The 25,208-nt window shown below is 34.7% G+C and overlaps 1 protein-coding gene across 3 annotated transcripts in view; it reads right to left on the bottom strand.

Moving 5' to 3' along the window:
- LOC146395468 (uncharacterized) overlaps positions 1–25,208 on the bottom strand; it is a 586,337-nt gene that overhangs the window by 302,746 nt on the left and 258,383 nt on the right. The gene's annotated exons all lie outside the window — the stretch shown is intronic.

Here is a 25,208-nt window from a genome sequence, read left to right on the forward strand (position 1 = left end):
TACATTTATAGTTACACAATGATCATCACAACCCAATTTACTGATGGATTTCTTGAGCAATCATTAACTCACAGTGATCTCCCAAAGTTCCCTAGGTTCCCTCTCTATGTACAGTCCCTTATTGGGACTTCTACAACTACCTGAGCCTACTCCATCCCTATTACTTTAATGTGTGTTATATTTAGTGTAACTGCTTCACCTAAGAGTTTAAATTAAGTAGGGGAAAGACAATCTGTTTTTAATTGTTTGGTCAAATCTCCACAATCTGGCTCTTCTAATGTTATTCTCTTTCCAGCATGATAGGTTCCCAGAAGGATGGTGACAGAACCGGATACCCCTACCCCCTGGAATGTGGATGTTCCAGTTGGGCAGTGAGAAACAATGTCCTGCGGAAAAAAAAACCACCTGCATAGATTAACCACCTACAAAGATTAACTTCCCTCTGTCAAGGGACTCAACCCCTTCTACTTCCCCCTCTTTTCATTGTTCCTGCCACAAGTTCCCACCTTAAACTCCTGCCACAGATTCCCTCACCACAAATCCTTTATAACCTTAGCATCTTCTCACAGTTGCTTCTGGCACCATCTTGAGCTCAGCCTATCCACTTCAGATGCCTTAATAAACCTCTCACTTTACCAACTTGGCCTTGCGTGTTCCTCCCTTGGCAAACCTAACACAACACTACTGTAGTTTTCATTGTGTGCTCCACTTCTGGGTAACTTGCTTTGTAAACTGCGGTCATTATATTTTCATAAAGAATATCTCTGATCCTATTATATTTATCTCTATAATTATACAAGAATTATTTCTCATGCTTTGCAAATGAATTGTGTTGACACTCCCTCCCACTATCTGAAGTCAAAATCACTCTTCCTCTTAAATTCCTAAACCTTTCATATACGAACATGAAAATCATTCCCAAACATGCTCCTACCCCCAATCACTACATTTGCTATTTTTATTTTCTCCTCTGCTCATGCTTCTCTCATATCTTTTCTTCCTGTTGTTATAGGCTTCAAGTCCCCTTCAGGAATATTAAACCCAAAAGTCTCCGGCCAAGACATGAATTACCAGACCCTTATCATCGCCCCACCTGCCCCATCCTCCACCTTGAGCAACTTGGCCTGCTCCTTCCCACTCCCTACTAGGAAAGGTATGTGGACTCCTCACCCCACCTCTATATCACTTGTTCCCCATACAGATGAGACATCCTGCCCAAAACCAATTGGAGGTTCAAAACATGCCCCAATACAGAGATCAATCAATGTTCAGCCCTTAACACAGGACTCAGGGGCCTGGACAGGAGAAATTATTGGGCCTGGGGCAGGAGAAATCAGGTCCCCTCAGGTCCAAAGCATGGGGACATAAGGGAAATTCAATTGTAAAGCAGGGCCAGTCCCTACTTATAGGGCAGTCTGCTTTCTCTGAGGGCATGAATAAATGTGCACTTTGTTCCTGAGAACTTGATTTGACTCAATTGCGATCTCCAAGGCAAATTGCAGTGGTAGCATTTTTTGTTCCAGCAGGAGGTGGACCAAGGGACAGCCCCTTAAAATACTCTAATGAGAGCTGTAACTTTCAACCTGAGATGCTATGGCTTTAAGGAAATTCCCTTTGGCTCTGAACAGCTGCAGAACTGAATACTCCCGCCTAGAGAACCTGCCTGTCCATATCCATAATTCTGCTATGAGGGGGTTGTCATTGAGGCCCTACCACTGTCTCTGTTCCAGAGCCACTTTGGCACTTCCCAGCCAGAACGGTCCTGCCGAGGGGTTTGTTTACAACCCTAATGCCCACTGCTTCAATTCCTTGATATGCGTGGGCAAGAATAGAAAGGAATATTGCAGAGAGCTGTAACACTATCAGTATATTACTAAATTACAAGTTTCATATTTTATAGCTTTGAATTGTTCTCATATTTTGCCTTTAAACTGATATAGCAGTTAGTATAGAGCTCCTAATAGGACACCATGTTATGTGTACAGTATAGTTCACTTTTGCCTCTCCTACATCTCAGTTAGATTATATGTCTATTTTATGCAGGAACTTCTCATTAACCAAATATTCAATATCAAGTTTCTAGTAAAGTCTAGACACAGGCTTAATTTTATAAAATATCAAAGAAATTAAAAACTCTTCAATGTAAATTTATTTACTTATTTATCTTTTTAGGGATGCACCTGTTGCATGTGGAAGTTCCCAGGCTAGGAATTGGAGCTGCAGCCACCAGCCTATACCACAGCCATAGTAGCACTAGATCCAAGCCGCATCTGCGACCTATGCCATAGCTCATGGCAGCACTGGATCCTTAACCCACTGAGCAAAGCAAGGGATCGAACCTGCGTTCTCGTGGATACTAATCATATTCATTTCTGCTGAGCCATGGCATGAACTCCCTTGAATGGAAATTTAAACTGTATCATATTGATATGTAAAATACTAAAGAATATATATTTCCATTTTGATATAGTCATCTCTCAATTTAAGATAGCATCTCTAAATCTTTTCTTGGAGTTCCCGTCGTGGCGCAGTGGTTAACGAATCCGACTAGGAACCATGAGGTTGCGGGTTCGGTCCCTGCCCTTGCTCAGTGGGTTAACGATCCGGCGTTGCCGTGAGCTGTGGTGTAGGTTGCAGACGAGGCTCGGATCCTGCGTTGCTGTGGCTCTGGCGTAGGCCAGTGGCTACAGCTCCGATTCGACCCCTAGCCTGGGAACCTCCATGTGCCGCGGGAGCGGCCTAAAGAAATAGCAAAAAGACAAAAAAAAAAAAATAAAATAAATAAATAAATAAATAAATCTTTTCTTTGCATAAGTATATTAATACATATGATGTATTGAGGGAAAGACGTTTAAAAGGTGCTGTCAGCAGAAGATTGTCAAACTCTTAATTATCTCCTAGTTATTGGTAGAAATGCTAAACAGTTAACAATTTTGTGAAAAAGACTACATCAACGATGCTGGTTTCTCTTAAAACACTTTAAGAAAACTTTCAACTTCAGAAAACTAGAAAGTAAATTAATTTACAAATAAATAAAATAAAAATACTGACCAGAAACTAGGCAAAATTAAATTAACATTTTGGGATTAACATACCTTTCATATGCATTTTATATAGTGTAAAGATTTTGTACTGTGTGTGCGTATGTGTGTGTGCGTGCACATACATGCACAAGGGACTACGATGATCACAGATGTATTCTGGTGGTCATAAACATACCAACTTTAATCATACAGGAGGTATGGACTTGAGACGTAAGGGAGACTGGAGCAGCACTATACAGTCATAAATGATTCAGAGGAAAGATTTGAAATAACAACCAAATTACGAGGGAATAGGAACAATGCCCTGGAAAAGAAGCCTGGAGCCTTGTTATGTTCCAGTTACGAGGGATTTCATTATGAGAGGAACACACAGGGAGCAAAAGCCCCAAAGTGGGCAACAAATATCACATGGAGTTCATTTAACTTGAATCATGTGAACTGTCAACAATCAGTAAATAATAGAGCTTATGTTCAAGAAAGAGGGATTTAATTTTAAAGTAACTGTAGTATTTGGGAAAAAATGTAGTTAGAAATAGAAAGTCTAACAATACACCTAGCTGTGGGTATGAAGAGTTAATTTTTTTCCTAAATCATAACTTCATTGAGAAATGCAGATAATTCAATCACATTTTTCCCACTATTGTTATGGAGAATCCAGTTCTCCCTGTTTCCTTATTTCCCCTGGGCCTAAAGATCTTACAATCTCCTTAATCCTGTTTTGTTTTCTTTCTTTCTTTCTTCCTTCTTTCCTCCTTTCCTTCTTTTTTTTTTTTTTTCCTACCACCTGCTGCATATGAAAATTCCCAGGCCAGGAATCTAATCTGAGCCAGAGCTGAGACCTATAGCACAGCTGTGGCAACTCGGCATCCTTAATGCACTGAACTGGTCCAGGGATCAAATCAATGCTTCCACAGAGACAAGTCTTATCATTAACCCACTGAGCACAGAGGGAACTCCCTTGTTTTCTTTTAACCAATTCTACTCTTACAACAGTTGATTTCCTCAACTGATAACTGCATATTTCTTCTTTAAGAAAGACTGCTGCAGTTTCCTTTGTGGTTCAGCAGGTTAAGGACCTGACACTGTCTCTGTGAGGATGCAGGTTCAATCCCTGGCCTGGAGCAGTGGGCTAAGGATCCAGCATTGCCACAAGCTGCAGTGCAGATTGCAGGTGCTGCTTGGATCCAATTTTGCCATGGCTATAGCGTAGGTCATAGCTATAACTCCAAATTGACCCCTTGCCTGGGGAACTTCCATATGCTACAGGTATGGCCACAAATAGAAAAAAAAAAAATTCTACTGCTGGCTTCTACAGGTTGTGGTAGGGATTTGCCATAAATAGTTAAAGCACAATGAAATATCTGTTTTCCTTTAGGTAACATTCTCTTGGTTTCAACAGGTTCTGAAATGTGTTTCATGTGCTAGGTTGGAAATAATTTGTGAAATATTATGTTGTGTCTCTCTCAAGTTCCCTGATCCAGAGATAAAAGAAGCAGTGACCCAGGAATTGTTTCTGTTTCTAGACTTTATTTCTACACTGGAGTTACCTGCATATAGTTTGGCCTACGTCATCTTAACATTAGCACATAAAAATCTATATTGTAACTATCTGCCTCTCTATCTCCCACTTGCAAACAAATGTAAGGAACTTGATGACCAGTACTGCATATGGTTCATCATTTGATACCTAATTTTCAAAATTCTACTATGATTATTCCTTTTTGGTGTTTTTTTTAACTTTCTTAAAATATAGTTTGCATAATATCTTCTTTTATTTATTTACTGAGTCTTTAGAAGATTTTCCTTATTATCTAAGAAATTACATACCTGAGTACATTTTTTAATAATAAAACACATAAGACACATATACCACAAAACAGAATATACACTAAAACATTAACAATTATCCTTCCACCTAGCAAAACTTTCATCACCTAGTCAGTAGACAAATTCAGGAACTATCCATGCGATTTAACACATATAGAAAGATACTATATATCTCAGGATTCCTCTATGAGATCCATTTCTCCTCATGATTTTGCTTAAGAGCTCATTGCCAAATTGTTAGCACATTTTTATCTCTTTAACTGATTACTTATTTAGATCATTATAGGCCAGCAGGCTGCCTAGGTTGCCAAGGTCAACCCAAGGATAGTTCTATATTGCTATTGCCAGCATTTCAGTCTCAACTGAGATTATTCAGTTTGATTTCATATTTAACCTTCAACTTCAATCTTATCTTGGTCTAAAAAGCTTTGTGGACACTTTGAAATAACACATCATTTACAAATCATCAACCCAGTATAATCTAAAACTATGGCAATTTAGGATATAGCATCTTCAAGGACTTGGGTTGATGTTTCTCCTGAGCAAATAAGAATAATTTTCTAATGGACCAAAACAGTTTTAAGATTACAGAATAAATATAATAAAGTCTTTGCTAAAAAATGCCATTAAAATAATAAGTGAAGGAGAAGCAGTAAGAAAACTGAATGTAGTTTCTTGATATTCATTGCCATGAAATTATATGAAACAGTGCAGTAGTGATTTTATTTTTATATAAATCAATAGTTATCTTCCCTCTCTTTAAACATTAATATTCTTTGCAAGGTTTAATGTTTTAGATGCCCACCACAAAAGACATTGTTATTGCATGATGGACAGTGAAGAAGCACTTTGTCTCATTAAACAAGTTACTAATTGTTCCAAAGACAAAAATAATTATGAGCTGAAAATATCTTTATACTGCTACTAATGGGCTCATTTTAAAGATAGTGATTATTTTTACTATAAACATTTTAATCTGTATTAGAGATTGAGGATTAAAAGAATGATCTGAGTTACCCTCATTCTGCTTATATTTAAGCACTGAGTTAAAAGTAATAAGAAATGTATGTGTAATATATTATGTCTACATGTACATATATACAAATAGGTTTATATATAGTGTTGAAGTGTCCAGGTACAAAGTCCATAACACTATTTCTTCAAAATCAAAGTGTTATTATTCAGTTGCTTTTTTAAGCCATATGCATAGTCACAAAAGTGAACAAGACTAAACTATTTGTTAATTGAACAAATGCATTACTTCCCTTAGAAATACACTTTTTATTAATTTTAAGCAAAGTAATTAAACAACAATGTGCATTTTTCTTAATAAAATCTATATATATATTCAAATTTTAATCATTGTGCTTATAGTGGCCAGTGATCACATAGTTTCCAAATGATGTCCTGAGATATTCCTTAATACATTTTAAATAAACTTGATCTTTTCTGATTGTTTTAAATTTAGAGAAAAATTGTGAAGAGTACTGAGTGTTCCAGTATACCCTACACTTCATGTAATTCCCCTGTTATTAACAGCTTGCACTGTATAGTATATTTGTTGCCATTGAGGCAAAAGTAGATATATTATTATTACTATTATTATTGACTAGTCGCCACATTTTATTCAGATTTCCTTAATTTTTTTTTTTCTTTTTGGCCACACCAGCAGCATGTGGAGGTTCCCAGGACAGGGACAGAACATACACCACAGGAGCAACCAGAGCTGTAGCAGTGACCATGCGGGATCTTAACCCACTGAGCCACAAGGGAACTCCTGGATTTTCTTACTTTTTAAATTATTTTTTTTTTCTTTTCCAGGATCCCATTCAGCATATGACATTATATTTAGTTGTCATGTCTTCCTAAAATCCTCTGCTCTGGGACAACTTCTCTGATTTTCTTGTTTTCGTTGACTTTCACAGTTTTGAAACATACTGATCAGATATTTTGTAGAATATCCCTCAGTTGGAATTGGTCTGGTATTATGATCATGATTATACTGATATTATTTAATTTTTGAGAAAGAAGCTCATAGAGGTAATAATGTTAATGTTATTGTCATCATATCACATCAAAATTACATACTATCAAAATGATTTTTCACTGTCGATGTTGACCTTATTCACTTGTCTGTGGTGGTGTCTGTGGCAGTGTTCGTCAAGTTTCTTCAATGTAAAGTTACTCTTTCTATGTTGTATTCTTTGGAAAAAGGTCATTTTGTACAGCCCACAACTAAAGAGTGAGGAGTTATGCTCCCCCTCCTTAAGAGCAGAGTATCTGCATAAATTATTTTTAATTCTATTGCATGGAAAATTTATCCATCCTTTCTCTTTAATTAATTAATTCACTAGTTTTCATGTAAGTGTAAAAATATACACTTTGGGTTACAATCCAATGCGCCTTTATTTTTTTCATTAAGTTGTTCTCGTTTTGGCCATTGAAGGCTCTTTGGTTTGACACTCATTGTCCCTCCAAGATACCTCCCAGCATTGTGGGTGTGTTAAGTATTTGTTTGCTCTTGAGGACTTTCCTACTTTATGGTATTGCAGGATGCTTCAGGGTCATCTTGTATATTTCCTTCCCCAACCCTGGAATCAGCTCTTTCTGCAAGGTGCCCTGTTACTGTTGTTGGTGAATGATGATAGAAATCAGTATTTATATGCTAAGTATATTCAATGCTATTGGAACATCATGGGGATTGGAAGCAATGTGGCACAAGAAAAAACTAGGGGCAATGAAGCAGATATGCATTGAGACATATGAATTGCCTTTAATAAGAAAATTCACATTATCTAAAACTAAAAAGAAGAAAATGAAATGTATACTCAGTTAATACTTAAGAGAAATAAAAATTTAAAAGTGAAGTTCTGAAACAAATTATCTGTTAAATACTTACTTTGGCACTTAAGACTATCTCCTGCTAAATTATTTTTACAACCTCTTTCTTCAAAGGAATTATATACAATAAATGTATATATATTTTATTTGAAATATATAATCTATTAATAATACTATTAGGTATGTAAAGAAATAAACATATATATTCCTATAACTTCAAATTAAAATTAGCTTCAAATTATATTTGTAAAGAATATTGTCTAGATTTTCCTTCCTTTTTATATCTCTATTATTACATGAGTTGTTCTTATGCTTATATTTGTCAAAATTAACTTTCAATTTATCAATTTCATTATATATACTATAAAATTTAAAAATATATTTTACTATAATACTTCTTTTACTACATTTCTTGTTTTGCCATATTTCTTGTTTTCATATATTTCTTAGTTTTTGTTGAGTGATTTACTGAAATTATTTATTATTTAATACCATTCATTAATTATTGTGTTATATTCTTTTATCCATTATACAGAAATAGTTAGAACATGAATTTAACTCTAAATGCAACTCTAAACATATCTCAAACAATGATATGCATTATTGTCTTTTTTACAATTCCTAATCAATTGCAGCTGTGGATTTGCCTTCCTCGATTCACCAATTCTAATGTTAGTATTTTCCAGAAACACTCTCGTAGACACACCCAGAAATAATGTTGAACATCAGGGCAACCCATGATCCGGTCAAGCTGACACACAAAATTAACAATTAGATATACTTATTTTCTAATTTATATTTTTAATATCTATGTTCTTTAGTGATTCTTGTTTTATGTGGGAATTCAGTTCCATCTTAGGTAGTTTGAAGATTTAGCTCCTTATTTCCCATAAGGTTATTTTATTCTTCAGGTATTGGTAAAGCGCAAGGCTTTCCTATCTGTGGAGTAGCTTTCTTTTACATTTCTATTGTTTCAAGCTCTTCCTTTACAAAAACATTCATGCATTTAATGTTATTATAATTTATTTATTATCATTACTTTTTCAAGAGATAATTTTTCCTTTTTTTTCCCTTTGTTTACATATAACAATGTCATGTTATAAAATGTATTTGTCATTTATAACTCACAGAATTGATGTGTTCATTATTAGCATATTCCTATACTGTAATATATAAATTCTGGGTTTTATATATGTTCTGTTTGATATTGCCATGAGGGTTATATATTTTTTTAGTTGGCAAAACCTTTTTTTTTTGGTCTTTTTAGGGCAGCACTAGATGCATATGGAGATCCCAGGTTAGGGGTTGAATCGGAGCTGTAGCTTCTGACCTACACCACAGCCACGGCAATGCCAGATCCGAGCTGTATCTGCGACCCACACCACAGCTGAAGGCAACGCTGGATTCTTAACCCACAGAGCAAGGCCAGGGATCTGAACTTGCGTCCTCATGGCTGCTAGTCAGATTCACTTCTGATGAGCCATGATGGGAACTACTGCAAAATTTTAATATAGAGTTTCTGCCTTTTGTTGTCAAATTATATTATTTTTTAATTTATACTTAGATTTGAGTAAATTATCTTTCAATAGTTAATCAATTTAAATATTTTAAATTATTTAAGTTTAACATATGTTTTGTTATTGAGGCTTTTCGATTTTAAGGTCTACTAAATTAAGTTTAGGATTATCTGCATAATATTTGTATAATGTTACTTCAGTGACAAAAGCTCTTAATGAGTATAAACTCCTGTGCTTTGAAGATTATGACTTCTACCCTAAAATTATTGTGTCTCCTTTTTAGTGAAACCTATGTCTTGTCTTCAAAGGACACCTGCATAGACTTCTTCTGACTTCAGTATCAAAAAGTTCAGAATGTCACATATTCCTAGTGAAGACAATAAAATTGATAGGACCCAGTACCTAAGCTTTGTCATAACTTAGGACTATTTCATGTTTCACAGATGCTAGAAATATGTTTTAAAACACAATCAAGTTTTTATTTTCTTAAATATCTAAATAAACAGATGATAAAAAGGAAGGAAATGAAAATCACTACTCTTATGATCGCTCCTATGTGTGTGTGGAGTTTTAAAATGTGATAGTATCACCTTTGTCTTTAATGATATGTTTTTAATATTTTTAGTATAAAATCAAATTTTCCATGCAAAATAAATTTTAGCATTTACCTAATGTTATTCTCCACTTTTGCCAAAATAATTTATTCTGTAACTTTTATTAGATATTTATATTTTTAATTGTTCTCTTTGATAAATATATAAATTCTTACCCATATATTTAATTATTACCTTGGGAATAATCCCTAGATTCTGATTCCATGATAATTTTTGAGACCTTAGATATTCATTGTTAAATTCTTTCTAAAAATAATTGCGTCATAGTGGCAACCTATGGTGGAAATAATTAAATGTTGTTGTCTGCTTTATTTGGAATACCAGATTGGATATGTTAATAATAGTTCTTAAAAAGTACATGCTATTGAAAGATTGTGAAAAGTAAATTCATATAAACTCATAGTTATTTCTAATCTTTTCTATTTCTTTCTCCCTACAATAAGAAATTTTTTGATATTTCTGTATTTAACCTAGTATCCATTGCACTGCCTACCAAAGATTATATGCTCAATATATTTTAAATAAGTTAATGTTTTTGATTTTGGTCTCACACATTTGGACTAAAAAGTAGTTCTACTTTTTTCTGATACTGAAACTGTATTGCTTAGTTGGAAATCTAATATTTTCCTAAATTTCTCTTCGGAAAATATTCCCAAGAAGCTCTAAAACTCCTTGCATAGGTTCATAATTGTATGCGGAAAATAAAAAATGAGATAGGCTCCTCATATTATACAGACACAAGTCTTTATCATCTTTTTGACCTGCCTAACAATTAGTGCAGCCTTCAAGGCCAGTTCCCCACTTTTTCTAAGCAGTATCCTGGAGTGCGTTTCTGGTATGAGGCTTTTTTTTTTTTTTTTCTTTAATTTTTTTATCTTTTTATAGCTGCACTTGTGGCTTATGGACTTTGCTAGGCTGGGGTCGAATCAGAGCTGCAGCTATTAGCCTATGCCACAGCCTCAGCAATGCCCAGATCTGAGCCACATCTGTGACCTACACTACAGCCTGCAGCAATGCCAGATCCATAACCCTCCAAGTGAGGCCTGAGACAGAATGTGAACACAACTATGTTGCACTCTTAATCCGCTGAGCAGCAATGGGAACTCCTGGTATGAGAAATTTTTAAGAAATGCCTCCATGAACCGGTGCTACTGAAGTCTGTTTGCATCAATCTCTGGCTTATGCGGCTCAAGGAATAGTAACAGCTCTTGGCTCATTTAGTCAAATCATTGCGACTCTTAAACATAAAGGGTGTCACTTTCCCAAGTCACACATGGTGAAGGCTGTCTCATCTCAAAAAGTGCTTGGTCTCCAATCTTACTTATCAATATTTCCAATTCACAGATGAGCACACATACCACGAAGACTTGTTTGTTTCTCCTAACATGTGGTCAACAACTCTGTGAGTTATGCCAGACTATTCTGAGACCAAATAATCACTCTTCAGTGTTCAGCTAACCATGGTGAGTTGCCCAGAGGACCCAATTCACTTTCACTTCTATGGCAAATTATTCCTCAGGGACTGTACTTGCCCTTTCCTTTAAATCACCTTGGTCAGTGTGACTTCATTCATCCAACAAATTTATTTCTCAATAAAATTTAATTACCAAGAGATAGAACTGTGAAATCTTTGCTCCTCTAATCAAACTTACACTACTATAGTCCTAAAACAGTCTACTTCTTTGATAAGGAGCACCACGACAGCCCATACTTACAGACTTTACACTGTGTTATCAAAACGGCCAGCTTGTGAAAACAGAAAAATATTTTTGCCTTTCAACAGAGGGTATTCACACAGTTATTCCCAAGGCAAAGGGATTCTTCTCCAAGATGAATTGATGTTTCCATTTTAGGCAGAAAAATAAAAATGACTTTTAAATGATAAAATGTAGAACAAAAAACAAACAAAAATCCCCAAAAATCCACAGGTGCTTTTTTTGTTTGTTTTTGTTTTAACCAATGAATTAATAAAAATAAATTTTTAAAAACAAAACATATATATATATATATATATATATAATTGCATATTTGACAAAGGAGTTTATTTCTTTGGTTGGTTGGAAGAAAAAAATAAGTATCATATTAAGTGAGAAGTTCAGAAAATTATAGCTGGATTTTAAGATCATTTCTAGCTGTAGGTGAACGACCTTACTTAATGGAACGTTTTGTGGGTCTGTGCCCACATTTCCTTTCTGCCTGATTTTTGTCCTTCACAGGACATAAAAATATTTCATAGTCACTCTATAAACAGGGTGCTCATCTGTTAAAGTCAATACAAAGTTTATTAATGCATAAGTTATATAGCCTACATCTACACATATGTCATATCATATGACAAGCCACCATTTGTTATATAACCTTCCATGCTCAGACATATGTCGATTCATAGAGCAGAGTATGAATATATCAAAAGTGAATTTTGCGCAAGGTCATTTCCATAAAAGTAAATTGTTAAATTACCCAAATAAATATGTATAGAAGGCATGCTTACAGATCTGTTTGCCTCTCACAGTAAGCAATGGAATCAGCTTATTTATCATAAGCAATGATTTCACACTATGTTAAATTGAATATTTTTAATGACTGCATTTGTGTTTTAAAAAGTAGATAGATAAACTAGATTTATAACTTCTGGAGCTAAGTGACACAGTAAACAAAGTCAAAAAATAATATTTTTCCCATGCTTGAAAAAGAAAACCTTTTTTACTTCAGATACCATGTTAGGAAGGTAAACTGAAACTAGTACAGTGCTAGCATAATAGTTTAAGGACACACTTCTGACATACTCATTTTTATTCAAGTGGATAAAAGAGCACAGTAAATTTTGTTAATGGAGGAGCATTTGTCTTTTCTCTCCTTGGAAAATAACAGTATCCCCTAGCACCTTTCAAATATACATATCTGCTATCAATGGAATAAATCAATAAAAGAAGTAAAATAAAATCACATGTTAAAACTGAGAAAATCCTTAAAATATTTAAAGTTCCCATGAAAAATGCTATTCAACAATACTAAATTAGTTGAGTATGCAACAAATTCTATTAGAATTAACAAATTCTATTAATTCGTTTCATTCTTTCCGTTTTTTTCTTCTTTTGTTGTTCAATTCTTTCAACTTCCATACAAATTGTGAAGTACTTTAAAGTAAATGGAATAAACGTAATTGAATAAATGTCATGAGTAAAACATGGGAAGCAAAATTAAGTAACTGAAAGAAGAAAACATAACAATAAGCCTTTTCTAGGAAAAATGCCTCCATTTCCTTATGTTGAATTATAATGGGTTAATTATTCACTCTGAGTAATTGGCTACAATAACAACCATAATACCATTTACATTTAAAATTTTTAGACAATGTATTTTCTCTCTCTCTCTCTCTCTCTAATATACATATATAGGCAACAATCTACAATTTTTTTAAAATTTTGAATAGGAAATATCACTAAATACATATCAGCTTTTAATTTTCATTTGAAAAATATTATCTTGATAAGTATTGCCTTTTTATAGGTAAACATATATACATCCACTCATTTGAGACTCCTAACAAGAAATAAATACATACTTCAAAATAACAGGAATTACTTGAATTTGATTCAATTAGTTATGGTAATAGGAAAAGGGAAGGTAGGTTACAATTTAATAGTGGCTCATACTGATATTTGAATGGATATGTTTAATAGTTAATGGATCAAGTAATTTACTTGTCATTTGCATAGGTTTTTTATTTATTTTAAATTTTATAAATCACAACTATATCAAATAATTAAATATATTAAACAGTATTTTAGACATCCCCTAGATAGTACATATTTAAATTACTCACAAAAGCTATTCTATAATTTTCTATATACTGCCTCTTCTATTACCCAGAGAAGTTAAGCTCTTATGCATGAATTTCATTATTTTTCACTCCCTTACCCAAAAGCTCACACTTCTCATTGAAAATCATAAAAGGAAAGAACTTTTGATTACTTGTTATCATGTCTATTGCCACACCACCCAGAACATGCCCAATCTAGTCAGACTCATCAAATGCTATCATGAGTATATCATTTTCTATTTCTTTTTAGACCTAAGTTCATCAATTACTGCATACATGAATGAATTACTGCAAAGTCAATCTAGTCCTCCTTATGAACAGAGAGTAAGTGTGTTTTACATTTGTCAAGTTTTCTGTATGTATATATGTGGCCAAATCTCCATTTCACACATTCAGCTAAAAGGCAGGTTGGTAAGATTTACCCTTTTTTTTTTTTTTTACTCAAATGAATCCATCACATCTATAGTTATATATAATATATATATTATATATAATATATATATAAATATTAATATATATTATATATAATTTATATAATATATAAATATTATATTTATATATATAATATATAAGTATATATATTATATATAACATATATATAGTTATATATAATGATCATAACAATCCAATTTCACAGGAGGTGCCCTAGTTAAAGGTAGGCACTCTTAAAGCTGTTGAGATCATTTTAGTTTACACTGTATCTATCCCTTATAGCCAGACCTCTAATATTCTAAACTAGTGAAGGATATGGTATCTCATTCTCAGCATACATTGCTACAAAATTTTTTCAATTTCTAACTCTCAACAAATCATATATAGTTAGCACATCTTACAATGTAACAACTGACTTTCAGTTTCTCCTACTCCCATCTTCAAGGTATTAATTATCTCATTATACAATAAAAGTAATTGGTGCTCTTTGGAGAGGAGTGGGTAATTGATCTTCATATAGAAAAAAAACAAAACCATAATATTTAATTGCTTTTTGAAAGGTTTTAATTATTTTCAAAATAATTGGACTGCTATAAAACTGTATAAAGAAACCAACCTAAAGAGTGCTATCATATATAATATCAGCAAAGTTGATGGCAATACGGGATCCTTAACTCACTGAGCAAGGCCAGGAATTGAGCCTGCATCCTCATGGATACTAATTGGGTTCATTATGGCTGAGCCACAATGGGAACTCCTGTTGTAAATTTTAAATGGCGAAGGACAATATTTAAAAATAACTAGTAAGTATGTTTGGAAATATTGTATAAGATCATGTAAATGTGAAATGACACAACATTCTATTAAGGTGGTTTTGTAAAACTCTGTAAAATACAAAAAAACAAAGTACGATGTTAATTATTAAATTAATTTTTTAAATGATTTGGGCATCATGGATGTATATGTCTATAAAACATGGAGGTGTGTACATCTCTATCTGTGAAAGTAGAAATAGATGTATACAGTAAACTGTATAGAGTCCAGATAGTTTAAGATCTATACTAAAATAGGAAGAATTATACCAGGAGTCATGCACCAAATACAGACTTAAAGGATGTTTGAAGCCCGCTGACCATTCTTAGAAGAGTTTTTGTTTTGAAATTGGCCTGTAGTTTTCTTTTTGTGTGGTATCTTTGACTGGTTTTGGTATCAGGGTGATGGTGACCTCATAGAATGAGTTTGGGAGTATCCCTCCCTCTGCAACTTTTTGAAATAGTTTCAGAAAGATAGGTGTTAGCTCTTCTCTAAATGTTTGATAGAATTTGCCTGTGAAGCCATCTGGTCCTGGACTTTTGTTTGTTGGAAGTTTTTTAATCACAGTTTCAATTTCAGTTCTTGTGATTTGTCCATTCATTTTTTTCTATTTCATCTTGGTTTAGTCTTGGAATATTGTACTTTTCTAAGAATTTGTCTATTTTTTCCAGGTTTTCCAATTTATTGGCATATAGTTGCATATAGTAGTCTCTTATGATCCTTTGCACTTCTGTGATGTCTGTTGTTACTTCTCCTTTTTCATTTCTAATTTTATTGAGTCCTCTTTTTTTCTTGGCAAGTCTGGCTAAGAGTTTGTCAATTTTGTTGATCTTTTCAAAGAACCAGCTTTTCGTTTCATTGATCTTTCCTATGGTTTTCTTTGTTTCTATTTCATTGATTTCTGCTCTGATCTTTATGATTTCTTTCCTTCTACTAACTTTAGGTCTTGTCTGTTCTTCTCTCTTGACCTGTTTTAGATGTAAAGATAGCTTGTTTATTTGATCTTTTTTCTTTCCTGAGGTGGGCTTGTATTGCTATAAACTTTCCTCTTGGAATGGCTTTTGATGCATCCCATAGGTTTTGGAGTATCGTATCTTTGTTGTCATTTGCTTCTAGGTATTTTCTAATTTACTCTTTGATTTCTTCAGTGATACATTGGTTGTTCAGTAGCATGTTGTTGAGTCTCCATGTGTTTGTGAAGTTTTTGCAGTTTTTTTCTCGTTGTTGATTTCCAGTCATATAGTGTTGTGGTCAGAAAAGATACTTGATAAGATTTCAATTTTCTTAAAGTTACTGAGGTTGGATTTGTAGCCCAAATTTCCTTCCTCCCCTCTTGGCTTTATCTGGGGTCAGATCAGTATCCTCGACTAGTAGCTCTCCCATCCTTTCCTCATTTCTTCCCCTTTTCCTTGACAGGCACTGTCCTTAGTAGATCACATGCATGGCTTATTCAGTATAGGTATCTGCTTCTTGGAGGATAAACACTAACACAAGTAGTAGCAGGAGTGTTCTGAGAATATAGGTGGTAAGATAGTGAACTGGCTTACAGACAATACATCAGAATTGGGGTACAGGTGGTAGGTGGGGTGCCAATTGCCCTGATAAAAGACAGTGGCTCAGCTGCTAAATATTCCACTGGCAGCTGCATTGGAAAATTTCCAGTGGTGGAGAATGCTTCAGTATATGTGATGATTCAGAGCATTCAAAATATTGGGGAGGAGTTCCCATTGTGGTGCAGCAGAAACAAGTCTGACTAGTATCCAGGAGGAGAGGGGTTCAATCCCTGGTTTGCTCAGTGGGTCAGGGATCTGCCATTGCTGTGAGCTGTGGTGTAGGTCACTGATGTGGCTTGGATCCCCTGTTGCTGTGGTTGTGGTGTAGGCCGGGAGCTGTAGCTCTGATTAGACACCTAGCCTGGGAACTTCCATATGCCACGAGTACAGCACTAAAAAGACAAAAAAACACTGGGGAGACATAACAGTTGGGAGGACAGCACCCATAAAAGACAACAGAACTAGCTATTTACTGCTAATTTGTATTGATACCATCAGAGGGATACTAAGAGACTGAGAACAAGCAGTTAATAACTAAGTATAAGAGGCAGAAGATCTTTAAAAAGGTCCTTCACTCTAGAAGTAGAAAAATAGACTGGAGATTAGCAGCAGGCTATAGAACTATTTGTTAAAGTTGGAGATCTCCAGAGATATTCAGATGCTCAGTGGTAGCAAGTCTGTTATGGGATCCTGAACCTGGGATCCTGAATCATGGAACAGGGGCATGTGCAGGGATAGAACTGTGTATTTTGACTCAATGGATGCGATGGCAGTGGTTTCCTACCTTGCCTAGTAAAATCTAACACTTCTGTTCTGCTGGAAGATGCTGCAGAGGAAAAGAAGGTGTTCCTCTATAGGTAAGATATTTAATTCTCAGGAACTACCCCTATATCCTTGCCTGACTGCCAGGATAATGACAGCAATTAATTCCAAGAAAACCTGCCTAAGAACCCACTGAACCTAACATAGGAAAAAGACCATAAACCAAAAGATTTGTAAGAAATAGCCATCATGCTTTGACTGGTGCCAGGGGATATTCCTAGCATTGACTTCTAAGGGTTCTTGATCAAGGGGATCAGCTTCTAAAAGTAAGTAAGCAACTACTTACTGAACTGGGGACTATTTCCCAGGACATAGTTATTATCCTAGGCGAGCCCTGAAAGAATTGGAAAAAAAAAAAGTTGTTACTAGGGTGGCCTTTGGAAACTTGGGAAAAGTGAATGGTGAGAACTACAGGAGGGGAGGGATGTTTGTGTTGCCGTAGGAGATAGTAGAGAAGAAGGATGTTAAGAGAAGTGGGCATGATAGAATTGATATATTATATAAGTTCAGTATACCCATCAGAGATTTTTTTCCATGATAAAGGCTTGAAGACTCACCATTCACCCAGAATATGAGGTAGGAGAGGATCAATAGCACCGTGGCATTCTCCTCTGTGGAAGAGGGCTGATATAGAAGAGGCAGCTGCAGAGTTGGGTAATAGAGCTCAAAAGTAATAGAGGTCTGGAGTCAGCATTTAACCACCAGGAGGTTGCAATTACTATTATGATTGGCAAGGTCAAAAGGAAAGATATGGACTTAACCAACAATGATTTGTGAAGATGTTTAAAAGTGTGCAGTCTTCCTAGGGGCAAAATAGAGTAGCAGGCCAAAGGATGATGTTTAATTTGTCACCAAGTGGCCTGTTGGTCTCCTTGAGCAGCAGTGCACACAACATCCACAGATCAACACGATCTCTGTTCTGACAGGTAGAACTCACAGGCACAGTGGTGAGACCTGCCTTAGTTTATGGGAGTTCTTACTGTTGGGTCCTTATTTAGCTTAAGCCTTGGCCGTCACAGCAATTTAGCTCATTTGTCGACAGTGTTGTTTGAGTGTGCTGATATAGGATAGATGTATCTTCAAAAATTCATTAATTTATAGGAATTTATATTTAGTACTATAGGATGTTTACAAAATTTCTTTGACTTTAAACTTGAATTTCTTTGTTCGCTTATAATGAAAATCTTACAAGTGAGAATGATTCCATATCTGTTATACTTATCTATCTATACACACATTTTCATATATATAATTTCAAAGTAACAATGACAGTAACTGAATAAGAAAGTAGAATAAATTTTAAGATTTATTTGTAGTTTCATTTGACTATAAAATATGTTCAGCTAAGAATAAACTATAAGAACATTGTTCTGAAGACACTGGAAATAATTCCTTCTCCAGTGTGGTTGAGCAAACAACTTGACATATAGTTAGATTTACTTGTTTTGATTACCTTTCAATTTTTACAAGTTGTCTTTTTTTTCTTATTGATTTAATCCTGAATTGAATTCATAAACTACACTGTCACTATGATTTCTTACCTGAAATTTCTCACATCTATTGACTTTTAATAACCTATTTGATTGAATTATAAACATGCATTTTAGGAGAAGACACAGGTCATATGTACACCTAAAAACCATGGGCGTATATAACCATGCAATCACCACCCAGGCTAAAAGTAGACAAATACAGTATTAGAAGTATCCTCAAGGGGAGGGATCAAGGTGGTAGAATAGTAAGACAGGGTGCTTACCTTCTCCCACAAACACATCAAGGAACAAATGCCCTATAAACAACTGGGGAGAACCTGTTAAAGAATGTCCATATTATGCTCTATTCTCTTCCAAATTGGAGCTAAAGAAATCTATATGTCTTCTGGCAACATTACACTAAAGAAAAATAAGGCATATACAGCAAGCGTCTAAAGATTTAGAAATCAATAAATATCACTCTTTCTATAGTTTCTGCAATTTTCCAAATCTGTATGCAAAAAAACTCAAACCAACAAACCAAAAAAAAAAAAAAAAAAAAAAGAGAGAGAGAAAAGAAACCAAAAGAGAGATTTAAGGACGAATAAATAGTTATTCAAAATCTCAACTTGGACAAGTTGACCATCCCAGAAAAGAAAGCATTATCAGCCAGCTTCTGTGGCCTACTTTGGCTATTATGGGGATGCCATAATAAAGGCTTTTGCTCAGTACTAATAGGAAAAATATGAAAAAGATTTAAAGAAACAGAAAGTGGTTGGGACCTAATTAAACCTATAAGCTTCTGCAAAGGAAACCATAAAAAAACAAAAAGACAACCTACAGAATGGGATAAAATAGTTACAAAGGATGCAGCCAGCAGGGACTTAATCTCTAAACTATACAAACAACTCATACAACTCAACAGCAAAAAACAAACAACTCAATTGAAAAATGGGCAGAAAACCTAAATAGAAATTTCACCAAAGACACAGGAATGGCCAACAGCACATGAAAAAATCCTCAACATCACTAATTATTAGAGAAATGCAAATCAAAACTGCAGTGAGGTACCACCTCAACCTGATCAGAATAGCCATCATTAACAAGTCTACAAATAACAAATGCTGGAGAGTTTGTGGAGAAAAGGGAACCCTCCTACACTGTTGGTGGGAATGTAAATTGGTACAACCACTATGGAAAACAGTATGGCGGTACCTCAGAAAACTAAATATTGAACTACCATATAACCCACCAACCCCACTCCTGGGCATATATTCAGACAAAACTTTGATTCAAAAAGATACATGCACCCCTACGTTCATTGCAGCACTATTCACATTAGCCAAGACAAGAAACAACCCAGATGTCCATGGACAGATGAATGGATTAAGAAGATGTGGTACATAGTCACAGTGGAATAGTACTCCAACATAAAAACAAGCAAAATAATGATATTTGTAGCAACATGGATGTAGTAGAGATTCTCATTCTAAGTGAAGTAAGTCAGAAAGTGAAATACAAATATGAAATGATATCACTTATATATGGAATCTAATGTATGACACAAATGTACCTATTTACAGAATAGAAACAAATCCATGTTCATAGAGAACAGACTTGTGATTGCCTAGGGGGAGGGAGAGGGAGTGATATGGACTGGGAGTCTCGGGGTAGAAGTTGTAAACTACTGCATTTGGAGTTGATGAGCAATGAGGTCCTGATGTATAGCACAGGGAACTATATCCAATCACTTGTAATGGAGCATGATGGAAGGTAAAATGAGAAAAAAGAATGTATATATGTGTTTAACTGTGTCACTTTGCTGTATAGCATAAACTGTCAGAACATTGTAAATAAAGTATAATAAATAATTTTAAAAAAGAGAAGTATCCTCAGAAGTCTCTCCCAAATCCCCCTGCCACTTTCCCAAAGTTTATTATGATCACTACTTCTAACACCATAGAACCATATTTATTGTCTTGCCTATTTTTTCATATTTATATATGAAAATCTTGGAATACCTAGTGATACTCATCATTTTGCAGTAGAAAATAATTATTTTTTCATTTCCTTTGTTTTTAGCACTGTATTTTTAAAATATTTCATTATGTCTATATCCATTTCTATTGTTGACAGACTCTATTCAGTTTTTGGATGTTCATGTCTTTCAAATGTGTTTTACTGCAGATATGTAGGCAAATCTTCAAATCTAGAAGATAAATCTTAATCTATTACCAAATAATTTATACCAATTTATAACTTATCCAGCAAGTGATGGGGATTCTTATTTCTTTATTTTATTGATGATATTTCAGATTGCCAATTTTTAATTTTAGTATTTCCGCTTTATTTATGGTGTTATTATCACACTGAAGTTTTAATTTATATTTCCCTAGTGACTAAAGTAACAGAAACACTTTTCATATGTTTAGCAGGAATTGGGGATTTTTTTTCTTTTTAAAGTGTATGTCTAAACCTTTTCTCTATTAAGTTTTCTGCCTTTACTAAGTTAGAGGTATTCTTTATACCTTCTGGATATGAGACACTTATAGCCCATATGTACTACAAATACCATCTCTATTCCATGATTTTGATACCACACAACAAAAGTCCAGAAACAAATGTCCATAGAAGTGATCATTTGATATACAAAAAATAACTGAAAAATAGATGCATTTTCAATAATGTTGAATTCTTTGCAAGTGATGCAACAGACAAGGGCCTAATATCCAAAATAAACAAACAACTCATAAAACTCAACAACAAAAAAATAAACAACTCAATTGAAAAAATAGGCAGAAGACCTAAATAGACAATTCCCCAAAGAAGACATACAGATGGCCACAAGACACATGAAAAATTGCTCAATATCACTAATTATTAAAGAAAGCAAATCAAAACTACAATGAGGTACCACCTCGTACCAGTCAGAATGGCCAACATTAACATGTCAACAAATAAAAAATGCTGGAGAAAAAGGAACCCTCCTGCACTGTTGGTGGGAATGTATGCTGGTACAACCAATGTGGAAAACAGTATGGAGGTACCTCAGAAAACTAAATATAGAAATATCATATGATCAAGGAATCCTACTCTTGGGCATATATCTGGACAACACTTTGACTCAAAAATATACATGCACGCCTACATTCATCAGAGCACTAGTCACAATAACCAAGACATGGAAACAACGTAAATGTTCATTGACAGAGGAATGAATTAAGAGTATGTGGTATATATATAGAACTGATTACTACTCAGCTATAAAAAGATGAAGTAATGCCATTTGCAGCAACATAGATGGAACTAGAGATTCTCATGCTAAGTGAAGTAAGCCAGAAAGAAAGAGACAAATACCATGTAATATCACTTATTAGTCAAATCTAAAATATGGCACAGCCGATCCTATCTACAAAACAGAAACAGATCATGGCCAAGGAAAGCAGACTTTTGGTCCCCAGTGGGGAGGGGGGAGGGAGTAGGGTGGATGGGCAGTTTGGGGTTTTGGATGCAAACTGCTATATTTGGAATGGATGGGAAATGGGGCCCTACGCTATAACACAGAGAACTGTGGGTGACCCGGTCACTTTGCTATACACAGAAATTGAAGAAGCATGGTAAATCAACTATACTTTAATAAAAAAATGAATCCTATAAGGAAAAAAGTTAAAATTGATGCTTATATTATTTCACCACAAAGAAAATAAATCCAGGAATAAAAGGTAAAATAAGGACACTTCTAGAAGATAGCACAGGAGAATATCTGTATAACTTTGGAGGAGGTTTGGTTACTTACATGAAATGAAGAAAACATTATCATAAAGGGAAAGATTGATGCATGTGACTCTATTAAAATCAAGAACGCTACTCACCATTTAAATTAGTAAGGAGCCATAAATTGACAAGTTTCAAATTTCATTAAACTCATTTTATCCTAGCAATATTATATGTCCTATTTTTACCTAAAATATGTATTTCTTGCTTAACATTTTTCTTTCATTATTCATGATTCTTATTTCTTCTCTTTTATTATATAAAATATTCATTTTATCATCCTGACTTTTATCAATTTATTATATTCTTTGAGGGGTGGAATGAGGCTTCTGTATTTTTTTTTTAAATCTTTAAAGAGGTTCAACAATACCTCTTAAATTGATCATTGTAATTTTTGTTCATAACTACATATACCTCTTAAATTGATCATTGTAATTTTTGTTCATAACTACATATTAAACAAAAACTCTTTTTGTGTCTACATTACAGAAAAATTTCTATAAGAAAAGTATTAATTTCCTGTGTGTGGTACCAAGATCTCCAGTCCCTTCTGGTTGTAAACTTTTAATATGGGTTCTTATCTCCTACTTTAGAAAAGTGGAAGATAAAATCAAACTTTTGAACTTCATACTGTTGTGGTATAGAGTTTGGGGTTTTCTTTTCTTTTTTTTTTCTATTACTCAAATGAATTTATCACATCTGGAGTTATATAATGATCATAACAATCCAGTTTTACAGAATTTCCATCCCATAAACCAAGCACAACCCCCACCCCTCAAACTGTCTCCTCCAGAGACCAAAAGTTTTTCAATGTCTGTGAGGCAGCATCTTTTCTGCAAAGAAGTTTAATCTGTCCTTTTTTCAAATTCCACATGTCAGTGAAAGCATTTGATGTTGCTGTCTCGTTGTATGGCTGACTTCACTTAGCATGATAATTTGTAGGTCCATCCATATTGCTAAAAATGCCAGTATTTCGTTCCTTTTAATGGCTGAGTAATATTCCATTGTGTATGTGTACCACATCTTCTTTAGCCACTCCTCTGTTGATGGACTTTCAGGTTGTTTCCATGTCTTGGCTATTGAAAAGAGTGCTGCAATGAACATTGAAGTACGTGTCTTTGCGAGTCATGAGTTTCTCTGGATAGATGCCCAGGAGTAGGATTGCTGGATCAAATGGTAATTCTATTTTTCGTTTTCTGAGTAATCTCCACATTGTTTTCCACAGAGGTTGCACCAATTTACAATCCTACCAACAGTGTCATAGGGTTCCTTTTTCTCCACACCCTCTCTAGCACTTCTTGTTTGTAGACTTTTGGATGGTGGCCATTCTGGGTGGTGGAAGATGGTACCTCATAGTGGTTTTGATTTGCATTTCTCTAATCATGAGTGATGTTGAACATCTTTTCATGTGTTTTTTGGCCATCTGCATGCTTTCTTTTTAGAACTGTCTGTTTATATCTTCTGCCCATTTTTTGATGGGGTTGTTTGTTTTTTTGTTTATTTATTTATTTATTTTATTTTAATTTTTTTTATTTTTAATTTTGTTTTATTTTTTATTTTTTTTTGGTCTTTTTGCTATTTCTTTGGGCCGCTCCCACGGCATATGGAGGTTCCCAGGCTAGGGGTTGAATCGGAGCTGTAGCCACTGGCCTATGCCAGAGCCACAGCAACGTGGGATCCAAACCACGTCTGCAACCTACACCACAGCTCACGGCAACGCCAGATCATTAACTCACTGAGCGAGGGCAGGGACCGAACCTGCAACCTCACGGTTCCTAGTCGGATTCGTTAACCACTGCATCACGACAGGAACTCCTGTTTGTTTTTTTGGTATTGAGCTGCAGAAGGTGTTTATACATTTTGGAGATGAATCCCTTGTCAGTAGATTCACTTGCAAAGATTTTCTCCCATTCTGTGGGTTGTCTTTTCGTTTTGTTTAGGGTTTTCTTTGCTGTGCAGAAACTTTTGGATTTAATTAGGTCCCATTTATTTTTGTTTTTATTGTCAATAGTCTAAGAGATGGATCTGAGAAGAGGTTGCTGTCCTTTATGTTGGAGAGTGTTTGGCCTATGTTTTCTTCTAAGAGTTTTATAGTTTCTGGTCTTATATCTAGGCCTTTAATCTATTTTGAGTTTATTTTTGTTAGGGAGTGTTCTAATTTCATTCTTTTCCATGTGGCTGTGCGGTTTTCCCAGCACCACTTATTGAACAAGCTGTCCTTTCTCTGTTGTATATTCTTTGTCATAGATTAGGTGGCTGTAGGTGCGTGGGTTGAATTCTGCGCTTTCTGTCCTGTTCCACTGATCTAGACTTTTGTCTTTGTGCCAGTACCATACGGTTTTGATGACTATTGCTTTGGGGTTTTCTTTCCTGATAGAAGAATCCTCTCAAAGTAAAGTCCCACCATAGACACAATATCAGTTTTCTATGACTGTCATAACAAAGTACAGCAGATTGGGTGTCTCAAACAATAGAAATTGATTTACTCACAGTCCTGAAGGCTAGGCTCGGATATCAAGGTATGGGCAAGGGTGGTTTATTCTGAAGCCTGTCTTCTTAACTTGTAGATAACCACTTCAAGTTCACATGACATTATCTCTTTACCTATATTTATGTGCAAATTTCCTCTACTTATAAAGACATATATCGTATAGGATATGGCCCACACTTATGACC

The sequence above is a fragment of the Sus scrofa genome, chromosome 16 (assembly GCF_054392235.1).
Source record: "Sus scrofa isolate SSC_HxYL_T2T_F1_AM1 chromosome 16, Sscrofa_HxYL_maternal_Yorkshire_Landrace_v2.0, whole genome shotgun sequence".
NCBI lineage: Eukaryota > Metazoa > Chordata > Mammalia > Artiodactyla > Suidae > Sus > Sus scrofa.